The 13,046-nt window shown below is 35.9% G+C and overlaps 2 pseudogenes; one reads left to right on the forward strand and one right to left on the reverse strand.

The window, feature by feature from the left end:
• Window positions 1-2,866: 2,866 nt before the first annotated feature.
• Window positions 2,867-3,427, reverse strand: LOC148849442 (auxin-responsive protein SAUR68 pseudogene; annotated as a pseudogene).
• A 7,021-nt stretch (window positions 3,428-10,448) lies between these two features.
• Window positions 10,449-10,865, forward strand: LOC148849443 (auxin-responsive protein SAUR67 pseudogene; annotated as a pseudogene).
• The last annotated feature ends 2,181 nt before the right edge of the window (window positions 10,866-13,046 follow it).

The raw sequence follows: 13,046 nt of genomic DNA on the forward strand, positions 1-13,046 counted from the left end.
AAAGCCGTTGTTTTTATTTTAGCCATTTCAGCTAACTTCAATATAAAAAAGGTAGTTTGGATATATAAAAAACTTTAAACAGTTGGATGAGAATTTTTTCAAAGTTAATTGACAAAACATTAACAAAAGGGGGGTCTTTGTCTAACAGCTAGAATTCAGGGGGAGTCTTTATTGCAAAAAACGTATAACAGGGAATTTGTCACTAACCCCATAGTACAAATTAAGGGGGTCTTTATAATTTACTCTTTATTCATAATTATATATGAAAAAGAATATTTTATCCATAAAAACACTCTTGAATTTGATGGCTAAATACATTGTAGACATTTGAAAGACCACTTTTTTTTGGTAGGATTCACATTCACAAAAGAACTCAGACTGGCACTCATAGAGCACACCAACATGCACATTTTTAGATGCAATAGGAATATCTCCTATGTACTTGTCATAGGGAGACACAACTGAGATGTATTGTGGGTCACACGTGTGGGGCACAAATTCCTCATAAAAGGGTAGATCCTGATTGGCAGTCCCAACCATTGTGTGTAAAATTAATGATTTATTTTTCAAGTAAAACTATTTAATTTCCATTTTAACTTAAATTTTCTATAACATTAACTATTATTTATTATATATATCAATAGCAGGGGCCAAAACCACTAGATCACAATCACAATTATCTTATATATCTATTAATAGGAAATGGGTGTCCTCTTCATCCAGGAAATGGAATCTATTCATGCGAGTAGATCCCACGTGAGAGCAACTCGGTAATTACTGATTATTACAGTAATTATTACTATAATTTAATAATTACTGATTATTTCAGTAATTTAATAAATATATAATTAATGATTATAATTAATAATTACTGTTATTATAAATATTGATAATAACAAGATATTTATTTTAATTTTACTTTAAATTAAAATTATAAATATTGTTATTAATAAATATTATTAATAAAACATTATAAATAAATACTGTTATTAATATTATAAAAAAATATTGTTATTAATAAATACTATTAAATTGAAATTAAAATTATTGTTATATTAAACATAATTAAACATGTTATTAAAAGTATTGTTATTGATTATTTAATAAAATATTATAATTGCTGAGTATTACTGATAAATACTGTTAATTTAATTTAATTTTGGTAATTATTAATTTAACGAATATTGTTAATAAATCCTATTCATAAATTTATAATTACTGTTATATTAAAAATAACTGAATATATTATTAAAACTATCATTAATGATTATTTAATTAAATTGTATAATTACTTACTATTATTGATAAATATTGTCAATAACGTTTTGACAGCTAACGGTTCGACCATCCGGTTCAAACGGATGGCCTATTTTGACAACAAAAATTACAAGAAAAAAATTACGGAATCGTTCTGGCCACTAGTTTTCGAGTCGATGATTTGATCATACGGTTCGAACAGACAATCCATTCTGTCAAAAAAGAATTATAGGAAAAAATTGAGTTTGTGAGGTCCATTAAGTAGTATCATACGTGTTATGTCATTCGAACATGTGACTCATACGACCCGAAAACAGAACCATTCTAGCCACCGTTTTTGGGTCGATGGTTCAGTCGTTCGATTCGAATGGATGACTCGTTCTGACAACAAAAAATTACAAGCAAACAATTACAGAACCGTTATGGCCATCGATTTTTTGGTAAATGGTTTGATCATCCAGTTCAAATGGATGACCCCTTCTAACAACAAAAAATTACAAGCAAAAAATTGAGTGTTTGAGGTCTATTGAGCAGTATCACACATGTTATATCATTTGAGCGTGTGACTCATACGAATCGAAAATTGAACTGTTATGGCCATCGGTTTTTGAGTCGTCAGTTCAATCGTCCGGTTCGAACGGACGGTCCGTTCTAACAACAAAAATTAGAAAAAATAAAAATATGGCCAAAAACCATTGAACGGGTGAACGGGTTGATGGTTCGACCACTTGGGTCAATGGGTCGTTGACCGATTCGATGGTTTTTAGCCAGGGACCGGGATTGGGGTAAAACGAAACTGGTTGCTTACACGATATCCAATTAGAAAAATAGAAAAATGGACAACCCGCTTTGACAACAAAAACTATAGGCAAAAAATTGAGTGTGTGAGATCCATTAAGCAGTACCATATGGATTATGTCATTCGAGTGTGTGACTCATATAACCTAAAAATAGAACCGTTTTGGCCACCAGTTTTTGGGTCGACGGTTTGACAGTTCGGTTCGAACGAATAGCCCATTCTGACAATAAGAATTAAAATAATAAAATAGTGACCAAAAACCATTGAATGGGTCAATGGTTTGATCGCCCGGGTCAATGGATCATTGACCGATTCAACGATTTTTGGTCAGGGACTGAAATTAACATAAAACAGAACCGGATGTCTAGATGGTTCTCAATTAAAAAAATAAAAAATGGCCAAAAACTATTGAACAGATCAACGGATCGATAGTTCTATCGCACGAATCAATGGATCATTCACCAATTCAACAGTTTTTGACCAAGAACGAGATCAACGGGTCAACGATTCTATTCCAACCTCTCCGAAACAGGGCTCCTCTGCTAGTACTTTAATTAAACAAGAGGGGAATTCTCAAGATAAAGGATCAGGTTGCTGGAACAGTTATTACACTTGTATGGAAACACTAACATATATATTTGCATGAGTCAAAGTGAGCTCGATATCATTTTCATCCAAATTTCTGCTGAAGATACAACAACAGAACATGTATTTGTATATGTATAATTATTTACAAATTCAAAAAAAAAAGAAAAAATAAATACTGAAGATCCTACATGATCCCACGGGTCATAGCAATATATGACTTGTTCAAAAGCCATTGACGAGTATAGGCCAATTATTCGGATCTTGATGTCGAGAAGAAGATAATGAGCACCTATTTATAGCTAGGGCCATAATGAAGGCCTTCTCTAATTCTCTTGAAGGATGTCTTTGCACCATCGAGATGATGTATTCTGCAAACGTTGAGTCGCATGGCAATGTGATAGGCCCATCACTCGGTAGTCCAAACACTTCTTCAGACATTCTGAGTAACTCTATGAAGATGGGATTGTTGAGATACGTCAATGGAATAACAAAACGTTTCTGATCAGCTGTGTACACAACGAAGTGATCTTTAACAGCCACCATTGCGCTGCACTCATCCGCACCCCTTTGCAGTTTAGTTCTTGGCGATGAGATTCTTCTCCTGCCGATGGCTGCCAACTTCTGCCACTTTCTTACCATGGCAAGAAGCTTCCTGTTGTTGATCATGTTTTCTAGTGTGAGCTTGAGAGAAATAAGGGTCTTGAGGATCAAGGAAGAGATTTGCTGAGGTTTCTGAGAAGAGAAGAGAGATTGTTTTGGGGTTGAAGAGAAAGCAATGGGCATAGCTTAGTTATATAGAACTGCCAGAGAAGAGTAGCTTTCTTTATATCGGGTTGCATATGGGATGCATAGTCATGTGATGATTGGACTATTAAGTTCAATCAAGATTGAGTTTGGCAACTTGGCATGATAGATTGTTGGGTGAATATACGATGGCCTCGTGGAGATAGCAGGGCGTCACATTGGATGTTGGATTTCTTTCTTCTCAATTGGTTAGGCAGAGGACATACCGGGTCCATCTAATTTAATGTGCCAACTCATAGACTGAACTTGTTGGTGATAACTGAAGTACTACTGTAATGTACTGCTGAAGAGTGAAAATAATCTCGTGAAACAACAATACAAAGTCAAAGGGAAGCACTGAGTGAGCCACAGGGGATACATATTCTGTGTCTGGATTTCAGACCACACATCCATTACCCATCCTTTTCTCACCTCGACATATAACGTGGCTAGGTGGATGGGCTTACTATATAAACTGTCCACTTGCTTTTGATTGGTGCCTCAACTCTCTGCCCCAAGACAAAATTGCAATTGGTTTTCTTTACCAATTTAGCTTGTTTATTAACTTTGTTCATTAAGGGGTGGTTGCCATTGTGATTGACTCAGAAAAAGGTATATCATTTTTGTTGATCATGCTGTTTTTTTCATCATAGAAAAAAATCCATTCATAATAGCAAACTCCCACTAATGTCGCTTCTGTACTCCAAGGACTGCATACACAAGAAGCCCCACACAGGGTGCATGTTTTTAAAGCTACTACTCTATTGAATTAAAGTGTGGGTTCATGTATCTCTTCCTATGCAATTACGTACCTAATTCAAATTACAAAGATAAAATAGATGGGGTTTCTTTCGGGATAAAGGGCCCAATAGGATTTCACAAGGACACCAATTTAGGGTGGCCATGAGCCGAGCTACTCATAAGCTATTTGAGGTCAGCTCGTAAAAAGCTCAGATTGGTTTGGTCTAAACTAAGTTTCGAGCCGAATTCAAGCATAATATATAGGCTCGTTTTCTAATCAAGCCAAGCTTAAGCTTAATAATGCTCAGCATATGAGGCTCGCGAGACTATGTATCCTTGGCTCGGCACCTTGTTTACTGAGGGAGACCTTGACCACTAAGGATGACCTCGGCTTGGCATCTCGACAATTGAGAGAGACCTCAGCTCGGGACCTTGGCAACTGAGGGAGACCTCAAATCGGCACATTGGCTGCTAGGGAAGCCTCAGCTCGGTACTTCAACAGCTGAGGGAGACCATGGCTCAGCATCTCGGTTGCTTGGGGGACTTTGGCTTAGCACCTCGGCTAATAGGAAGACCTTTATGCAGCACTTCAGTACCTGAGGGAGACCTGCAATCAAAGGTAGTCGAGCTCGAACTTCTGATCTTTTGATTCAAGTCGAGCTCAAGCTCAAGTCTCTAATTCGAATCAAACTCGAACTTAAAGATGATAATTTATGAGCAAGCCAACCTCCAATAGCTAGATCTTTGGCTCGGTTCGAATCCACCCCTAGACATGGGAAAGCTTTTGTCGTTTTGGGAATTTCATGAATTTGTAATATTTAGAATTTTAGAGTCCTTTTGGGAGGGTTTTCCTGTGGTGGTTTTGAGCTCATCCAGACGGCTTAAAACCAATATTTCATGAGAAAGCTTTTGTCCTTCCAGGGGCCTTATATTTCTAAATTACTGAAATAAAGCGTGGGCCTATGCATGTACCTAAGGACACGGATTGTCCTCTGGATGGAGGTCCACTTGGATCTCACAAGGACACCATATCACGGATTGGCATGTGTAGATACAAGAGGATTTGAGACAAGTTTATAGATGTTAATTGGAATGCATGTTCTTACAGGATAGGATGTCAGGGTGGTGTTTGGTGCACCACTTGAGGTTGATATCAAACTCTTATTTTCGTGCTCTTCGCCATAAATTCTTTATCTTGGACCACAATCTGTGGCAAATAAAAAAAATAAAATAAAAGAAAACATGGACCACTGTTTATCTCTTTTTCTTCTCATGATTATTTGCACTCTCATAATTTTGCATTAGAGCAAATAAATTTGCATTGCAACCAAACACAATTGGACAGTTATCTTTTTGTGGGGTAAAAGATTAAAGATGTATAAAAACAGAGATACGAGTGTGAGCACCTTGTCTAATTCAACATTTGAAATGTTAGTTAGAGTATTTTTAAATAATAAATGGAATAAAAACAAAAATTATGTTTCGAAATTCACTTCTTTAAAATTAAAAAATTAAAAACATAACACAAATATTGACATCATTCACTTCCAACCAAATCGCCACCTTTTTTTTTTTATTGCAATGACATTCATGATATGTTAGCTCTAAATCTCTAAGGTTTTGAGAAGGTCAATGAGAAAAATCAGGATATTGTGTTTTCGATTTAAAATATCAAACATATAAAATGGAATTACTGTTAGCAATAAACTACCGCTTCTTATATCCACATGAAGTCATCATCCCTCCCGAGTAAGAGAATGGAAGAAGTAACAGGTGTAGTTAGATCTGCAACATGTGCACTGAGATTCAATTCTATTGTTTTTTGTCTAATGCAAGACCAATTATCCAAATTAAAAAGAACAAATAAAATTGAAACTAGTAAACAGTGATAAAAACCTCAAAAAGGAGAACCAAAACAATAATCTTGCAAAATAAACTAATATAATCCAAAACAAATAAGAAACGGGCTACTAAGGAACATTAGAGAAAACAAACACTAAGGGCCTGTTCGGATTTTGGGTTTTGAGAGGGGGAAGTTGGTCAATGAAATTTTGATTCTTGCATTCTTTTTTCATATTTGTGTAGGGTCCATAGAATTTTTTTTTCTCTAAGTATCATTTACCCAGGTAATGATACTTATCTTCCAGGTGGGTAAGCAATTTTTCCACCCGCGGGAAAGTTGCTAAAACTAGGATGGGTTCAAGGTTCAAAAAATTGATATGATACGTTTCGTATTAGGCATATCGTGTTGTATTTACAGGTGTTTCGGGACCCCACCCTTTTTTAATAAAGAAAACCCTTTTTTAACTCCCCAAAAACCAAAATTAAAAAAAAAATAAACTAAAAGAAAGCTAATTCTATGTGTATTTACAGGTGCCTCTGTCGATACGCAAAGGCATATTGATACTTTGAACCATGGATGGGATAAAGTTGACCCTTTTAATAGTTGCTTTTTATGGATAAAATGACCATTGTTTTATTTACTTGAGAAATAAAAGAACTTGGGTAAAAAGTTTGCATGAATGAATAACTTCCCGAAAAGCCAATAGTCTAAGACGAAATTGAACTAGCAAATGGTTATAACACAATTGAACCTATTGATTACCCAATAAAACAATAAATTCAAATGAAAGCATAGTTATTGTTGGATTTTAAAAATCCAATGGGTTTGATTGGTCAATTATATGAGAAATTGCACTTGCACACTTGTTTTAGAAAATAACTTTTCTCTTACTAAAACCAGTTTTGAACTTGTCCCACATTGGATATTTATAAGTTTTGTTTTGGGTTTTTAATAGGTGCTGATTTACTCTCGTCAGAATAGAAGAGGAGAGTATGAAGACTTGATACCACGTAACGCACATGCACATATATGCATGGAGCTTTAGAGGCGCACTTTGCCCGCACTTTGCGTGGCTCACGAATGGCGGCTTTGGTTTTGGTGCGATGCTGACCGTTGATCACATTGGTCATGATTCGATTGAGTGTGATCAAGAGACACAATTCAATGTTAACGGTCATTAACTATTAACTACTTTTTAAACAGTCACAATGTTTGCAATTTTGACTATTCAATGAGCCTTTTCTGAACCAGCACCTACATTTTCTTCATAACTCTTTAAAAACTATTTAAACGGCATGAATCAGACATATCACACATAACAATTTTGAAATTCACTTTCTCTCTCTCTCTCTCTCTCAGTCGAGTCTGCTACAATCTCACAGAAGGTTTTTTCAGAGATTCTCGCTCAAGGCTCTATTGTATCTTGGGAACGAATTTGCTTGTAACCCAACAACAAACTCAGTGAAAACTAAGTAGGGGCAAATAACGTTCTAAAGACAGTGCTTTTAGATGCACCTCAGAGCTTCCTCTCCAATTTCCAGTGACCCCTTTTCCCAACAGTTATCCCCACTGAAGAAACTAAAGATTACCGAAAAGAATCTAAGAGGACGACATCTATGTCAAAACCTTTAGAAAGACATAGTGGGGAGAAATGATACATGATGAAAAAGAGAAATCCACCATGTCGTCTCCCTTCTCTTCACATTTAATAAACCTTGAAAAAGAAAGATAAAAAAGAAATATTCAAATAACTACATCATTACTAGGCAAGGGTTAACCAATACGGCAAAGCCCTTGTTTTAGCTTCAAGCTAGACGAAGGGTAAGAAGGAAATAAAAAAATATATATAATATTCAAAGAAATACAGGAAAGCCCGTCTAAATCGACTCCTCCATGGAGACAAAAGAGAGAGGTGGGAAATTAGCCCAAGAATTATTTTGACAGAGAAACTAAGGAGAAGCTTTGATTGGAGAAAGAGCTAGCTAGAGAAAGGAGAGGCCATCTGATCGGGGCCGAGTGACCAATTTTGTTTTAATATATAGTAATATATATGCCTCTTTAGATTCTGAATTAAACTCCACCGATCCTTAATTATGTTCTAATCAATGTTTTAAAAACTGACCCGGAATTGGAACCACTTTGGGCACCGGTTTCTGGGTCAGTGATTCAACCACGTTGTCCAAAAGAATGACTCGTCACAATTTAAAATCATAAAAAAAAAAAAATTGAAACAAAAAAATAGTCAAAAAACATTCAACAAGTTGAACGGATCGACAGTTCGACCAGTTAGGTCAATAAATTGCTGACCAAGTCAACAGTTTTTAACATAAGATTGTATTTAAGGTAAAACAGAACCGATTGCCTGAACGATTTCCATTCCAAATAGTCTGACCATCTGGATCAACGATGACTCAAAAACCATGGTTATAATTTTTATAAAGGGTGCTTATGATTTAATATAAAAATTTTCAAAAAATATAAAAAGGATTAAAAGGCCCGGCCTACATTTACGTGTCGGGCCTAACTAGCTTATATGCATCTTGGCGCCATTATCTTTGAAGAGAAGTTCCCTACATTTATCCAAAACACAAGTTACCAATTTCAACCACCAAAAAACATCATGGGCCTAATTTTATATAAAGATATATTAAATTACCGATATATTGATGATTTTCAAGGATAAGGTTAGTGTTATGGTTTAGACTTGATTGAACCGATTTGCCAATTTTCACAACCATGATGTCAGCAGCAAAAACTTAGGGCCATCCATATAAACCTTCCAAAATAAATCAAATAGAGTTCCATAGGATTTGAGATGGCCCGACAAGTTTCAAGCAATAACCCATCTACTTGATGTTTTACCTAAATGATTCAGATCATCTATCAGGGTTTAGTTTTGGGCTAATAATTGAACATTAATGTCGCATAGAAGAACCTTTTAATTTTATGTGGTTTTTCCCAAAACAGATGACGGATTGGCGAAGTATAAATTGCTTGGTATAGCAAGGCGAGCAGAGTAACACCAGAAAGAACGGAGTAATTAATGTATGATCCCACTAAAGCTCCCCACCACTTGCCTAAATCTTTGCTTCTACTGCTGAATTGATTGGACCCAGTATGTTGGATAATTGTTTGTGCATGACCGGAAAATTGAGATTCAATTCAATTATGGCCTACTGTCTTCATGAGGATATGTTTATTACTAAACACCCAGACATGCCCGCCTCTAAAATGTCAGTTCAGTTCCCCAACCCAAATTTCACATGGCTTTGTTTGCCTTACAACCTTACACAAAGTAAATTTCTTCGTCCAACAAAAGATTTCTTCGATACATATATATTCTTTGTTAGCAAGCAAATTTCGTCATTTGGGGCTTAAGTTCTTTTCTGATCAAGCTCACATTAAGATTCATGGTTACCCACAGCAATCTCATTGCCATGGCCAGAAAGTGGCACAAGTTAGCTGTAATGGGTAGGAGAAGAATCTCATCACCAACAGCTGACATGCAGAGAGATGCGGACAGTTATATAGTCTTTGTTTTAGATAGGAATCTGAAAGACAGTAGGCCAAAATGGAATTTCATTTTCTAGGGAGAGGAAAAGAATAGTCATTCTCCCAAATAGAATAATGTCATTTCACCGGCAATGGAAATGGGATTCCGATTCCATCAAATCAAACTGTTGGAATAGAAATGGCCTATTCCAATATCAAATCTGGACCCCGATTCCCATAAGCCAAACAGGCCCATATACTTTTTCTGAATCATTGACATTTGCAAACGCCCCCTTAATGACCAGGTTTAAAAGAAATCAAATAAATAAAAAAATTGGTAAAACCATATATAGTTTCATCTTGGGGCAGAGTTGAGGGCACCAAGCAAAACCATGTGGATGGTTTACAGACATACTAGCCCACCCACCATGCACTCATCATGTTGACTCTTTTGTACGATGTTTCACAAGATTATTTTCAGCTTCAACAGTATAGCAGTACTTAGTGATTACCATGCCAACAATTTCAGTCAATGAATTGGCACATTAAAATAAATGGAGCCAGTATGTCGTCTACCTCACCGATTGAGAGGAAAGAAATCCAACATCGGATGTGATGCCCTACTACCTCCATATATGGATGTCATCATCATTCACTCAACAATCTATCGTGCCAAGTTGCCAAGCTCTTTAATCTAGATGGAACTTAATAGTCCAATCATCACATGGTTATGCATTCCATGCAACCCGACAGAAGGAAAGCCAGTCTCCTCTGGCTTGTCTCTGCTTGCAATTATATATAACTAAGCTATGCCCATTGCTCTTTCCATCCCCCAAAACAATCTCTTCTCAAAATCTTAAGCAAATCTCTTCCTTTATCCTCGAGGCCCTTAGTTCTCTCAATCTCAAATTACAAAACATGATCAACAATAGGAAGCTTTTAGCCATGGTAAGAAAGTGGCAGAAGATGGCAGCCATTGGCAGGAGAAGAATCTCACCACCAAGAACTAAACTGCAAAGCGATGTGGATGAATGCAGCGCAATAGTGGTTGTTAAAGACCACTTTGTTGTGTATACGGCTGATAAAAAACGTTTTGTTATTCCACTGGCATATCTCAGCAATCCCATCTTCATAGAATTGCTTAGAATGTCTGAAGAAGAGTTTGGACTACCGAGCGATGGGCCTATCACATTGCCATGCGATTCAGAGTTTGCCAAGTACATTATCTCAATGGTGCAAAGACGTCCTTCGAGAGACTTAGAGAAGGCCTTAGTTATGACCCTATCTACATGTCAGTGCTCATTATATTCTTCTGTCCATCAAGAACAGAGTAATCAGCCTATACTTGCCAGTGGCTTTTGAACAAGTCATATTGCTATGTGCATGGGGACCATGATCTTCAATACTATTCTTTTTTTTTTTCTTGATTTCTGTAAATAATTATACATATACAAATTTTTTAGCTGATTCATCAGCAGAATTGTTGGATGAGAATGAAATTGAGTTCACTTTTCTCATGGAAATCTATGCTTGTATTCCTATACAAGAGTTGTATTTAATTTGCTCAGGCAACATCATCTTTTAACTTGAAAATTGTCCCTAGCATTAGGTCTTCCCCTTCTATGCTTTCTTTTTAAATTCTTTCTCCTTTTTCCCTTACTTTTTCTCAGCTCTCTCATTTAACTCTTTCCCATAATTCCTTCCTTTCTTCCCTACCTCTTTCTATTCTCACATTCTTATCCAAAGTTCACATCCTTAGATAACAATGGGTTTTTTTTACCCTGCTAATAATGGTATTTTGTTCATTCAATTTCTACCCCCACTCCCCCTTCCCAACTTGTTTTTCCTTAGTTGTAGAGGTTGCCGTTTTGGAATTGAACTAGAGTGAGGGAAAAGGAAATTTAATTTTTACAGTTCTTATGGCTATGTTTGGTTTGAAGGAAATGATAGAGAAAGGAAGAGAAAGGTATCAAAATCTATAGAAGGTTTATAAAGGTTTCCTTTGCCTACTTTTTCCTTCCAACCAAACATAACCTACAGGTTAGTCGTTTCCACCTCACCCACCAAGATGAAAATAAACCAATTTTGGTCAAGCAGCACTTGGAAGAGCTACTGACAACTATACAGTGTTGTACGTGCTCAGTACTTGCCTATTAGTTCAATATGTACTGAAAATAATTATTCAAAATTAACAATGAATTATTATTCAAATAACAATCAATAGCTATCAGTAATTGTTAATTTGTAGTAATTACTAAATTATTATAAACTACTAAATAACTGAATTATTAATTAGTAATTATCAGAAAATTATTGATACTGTGAATAGTGAAACATCAATATTTAGTGAAATCACTAAATAACTGAAACACCTCCAAAACTTCTCTAACCCATTAGGAAACCTCAATTTCCAATAATTTTCATTTATTACTTTTAAAATTTTTGGCAACTATAGCCACTCCACAAAATGGTGGATACATGCATCTCTTTTAGAAAATTTGTTTCCTGAATAATCTTGGTTCCTTCCCAAATTCTCTTTCTTGATTTTTCAATATTTAACCCTCATCATTCTCTCTCAATCTAACATCGTCTATTTTTGCCTTAAATTAGTCTTTTCCATCATAATTTGAGGACGAAAAATGGCCCTTTCAATTTTTTAGTGTCTAAATTATATATTTATTTTTGGGTAAATTACAAAGACCCTCTTTGTATTATGGGGTCAGTTACAAAGTTTCCCTTATACTCTTTTTTTGCAACAAAGACCCCACCTAAGCTTTTGCCATTAGACAAAGACGGCCCCCCTTGGCCGTTAAGTCAGATGATGGGAGGCATTAAATTACCAAAATGCCCACTAAACATTTTCTATTTTTTTTTTCTTGTCATTTTTCTCTTAAAACCTATTTAACCTAGAAAATAGATATCTAATCTTGGAGAGTGACTTCGTTTGTTTTGATTGCTGGTTATCTTCTCTTCCATGACCAAAACATCATGGCCATGTACACAAAGATTTACTAAGGCGAGTTCCAGTGCCCTTGCCGATATTCACCCCGGAGCTTATTTAGTTTCTCTCTTGCCTTCTCCACACCAACCCCCTGACCAAAATAACAATTCCAGAATCATAGAGAATCACTATGTCAAGAAGGGATTCAAGCACATTAGATTTTATGTGGAGAATGACCAGTTCCACAATGTCGAGGATGATGATGATGTTGAATTCGAGGCATCAGTATCGAAAACTGAGTCAAAGCCAGAGGTGCAGAGGCGGCCAAAACCCGAATTGGCTAGACTGACGAGCTTAAACGTATTAATTCAACATCATATCGTTTTCCTAGGAGGTTCGACCTCCATGGTAACATTGATCAGTCTTTATGTAACTAATTGAAAAAACTGAGGAGAACAAATTCAGTATGAGTGTTGGTTCTCAGAATTATATGTTCAAATTCAGGAAAAACTTCGTCGAACTCGTAAATAATATGCTACCTAGCTATTATGCTCTCTTATTGGAGAAAAGAAGAATTTATTCTAAAGGAAACATCCTTATTG

This window comes from Nelumbo lutea, chromosome 6 (genome assembly GCF_056320005.1).
Source record: "Nelumbo lutea isolate HS-2025 chromosome 6, American lotus-T2T, whole genome shotgun sequence".
In the NCBI taxonomy this organism is placed as follows: domain Eukaryota; kingdom Viridiplantae; phylum Streptophyta; class Magnoliopsida; order Proteales; family Nelumbonaceae; genus Nelumbo; species Nelumbo lutea.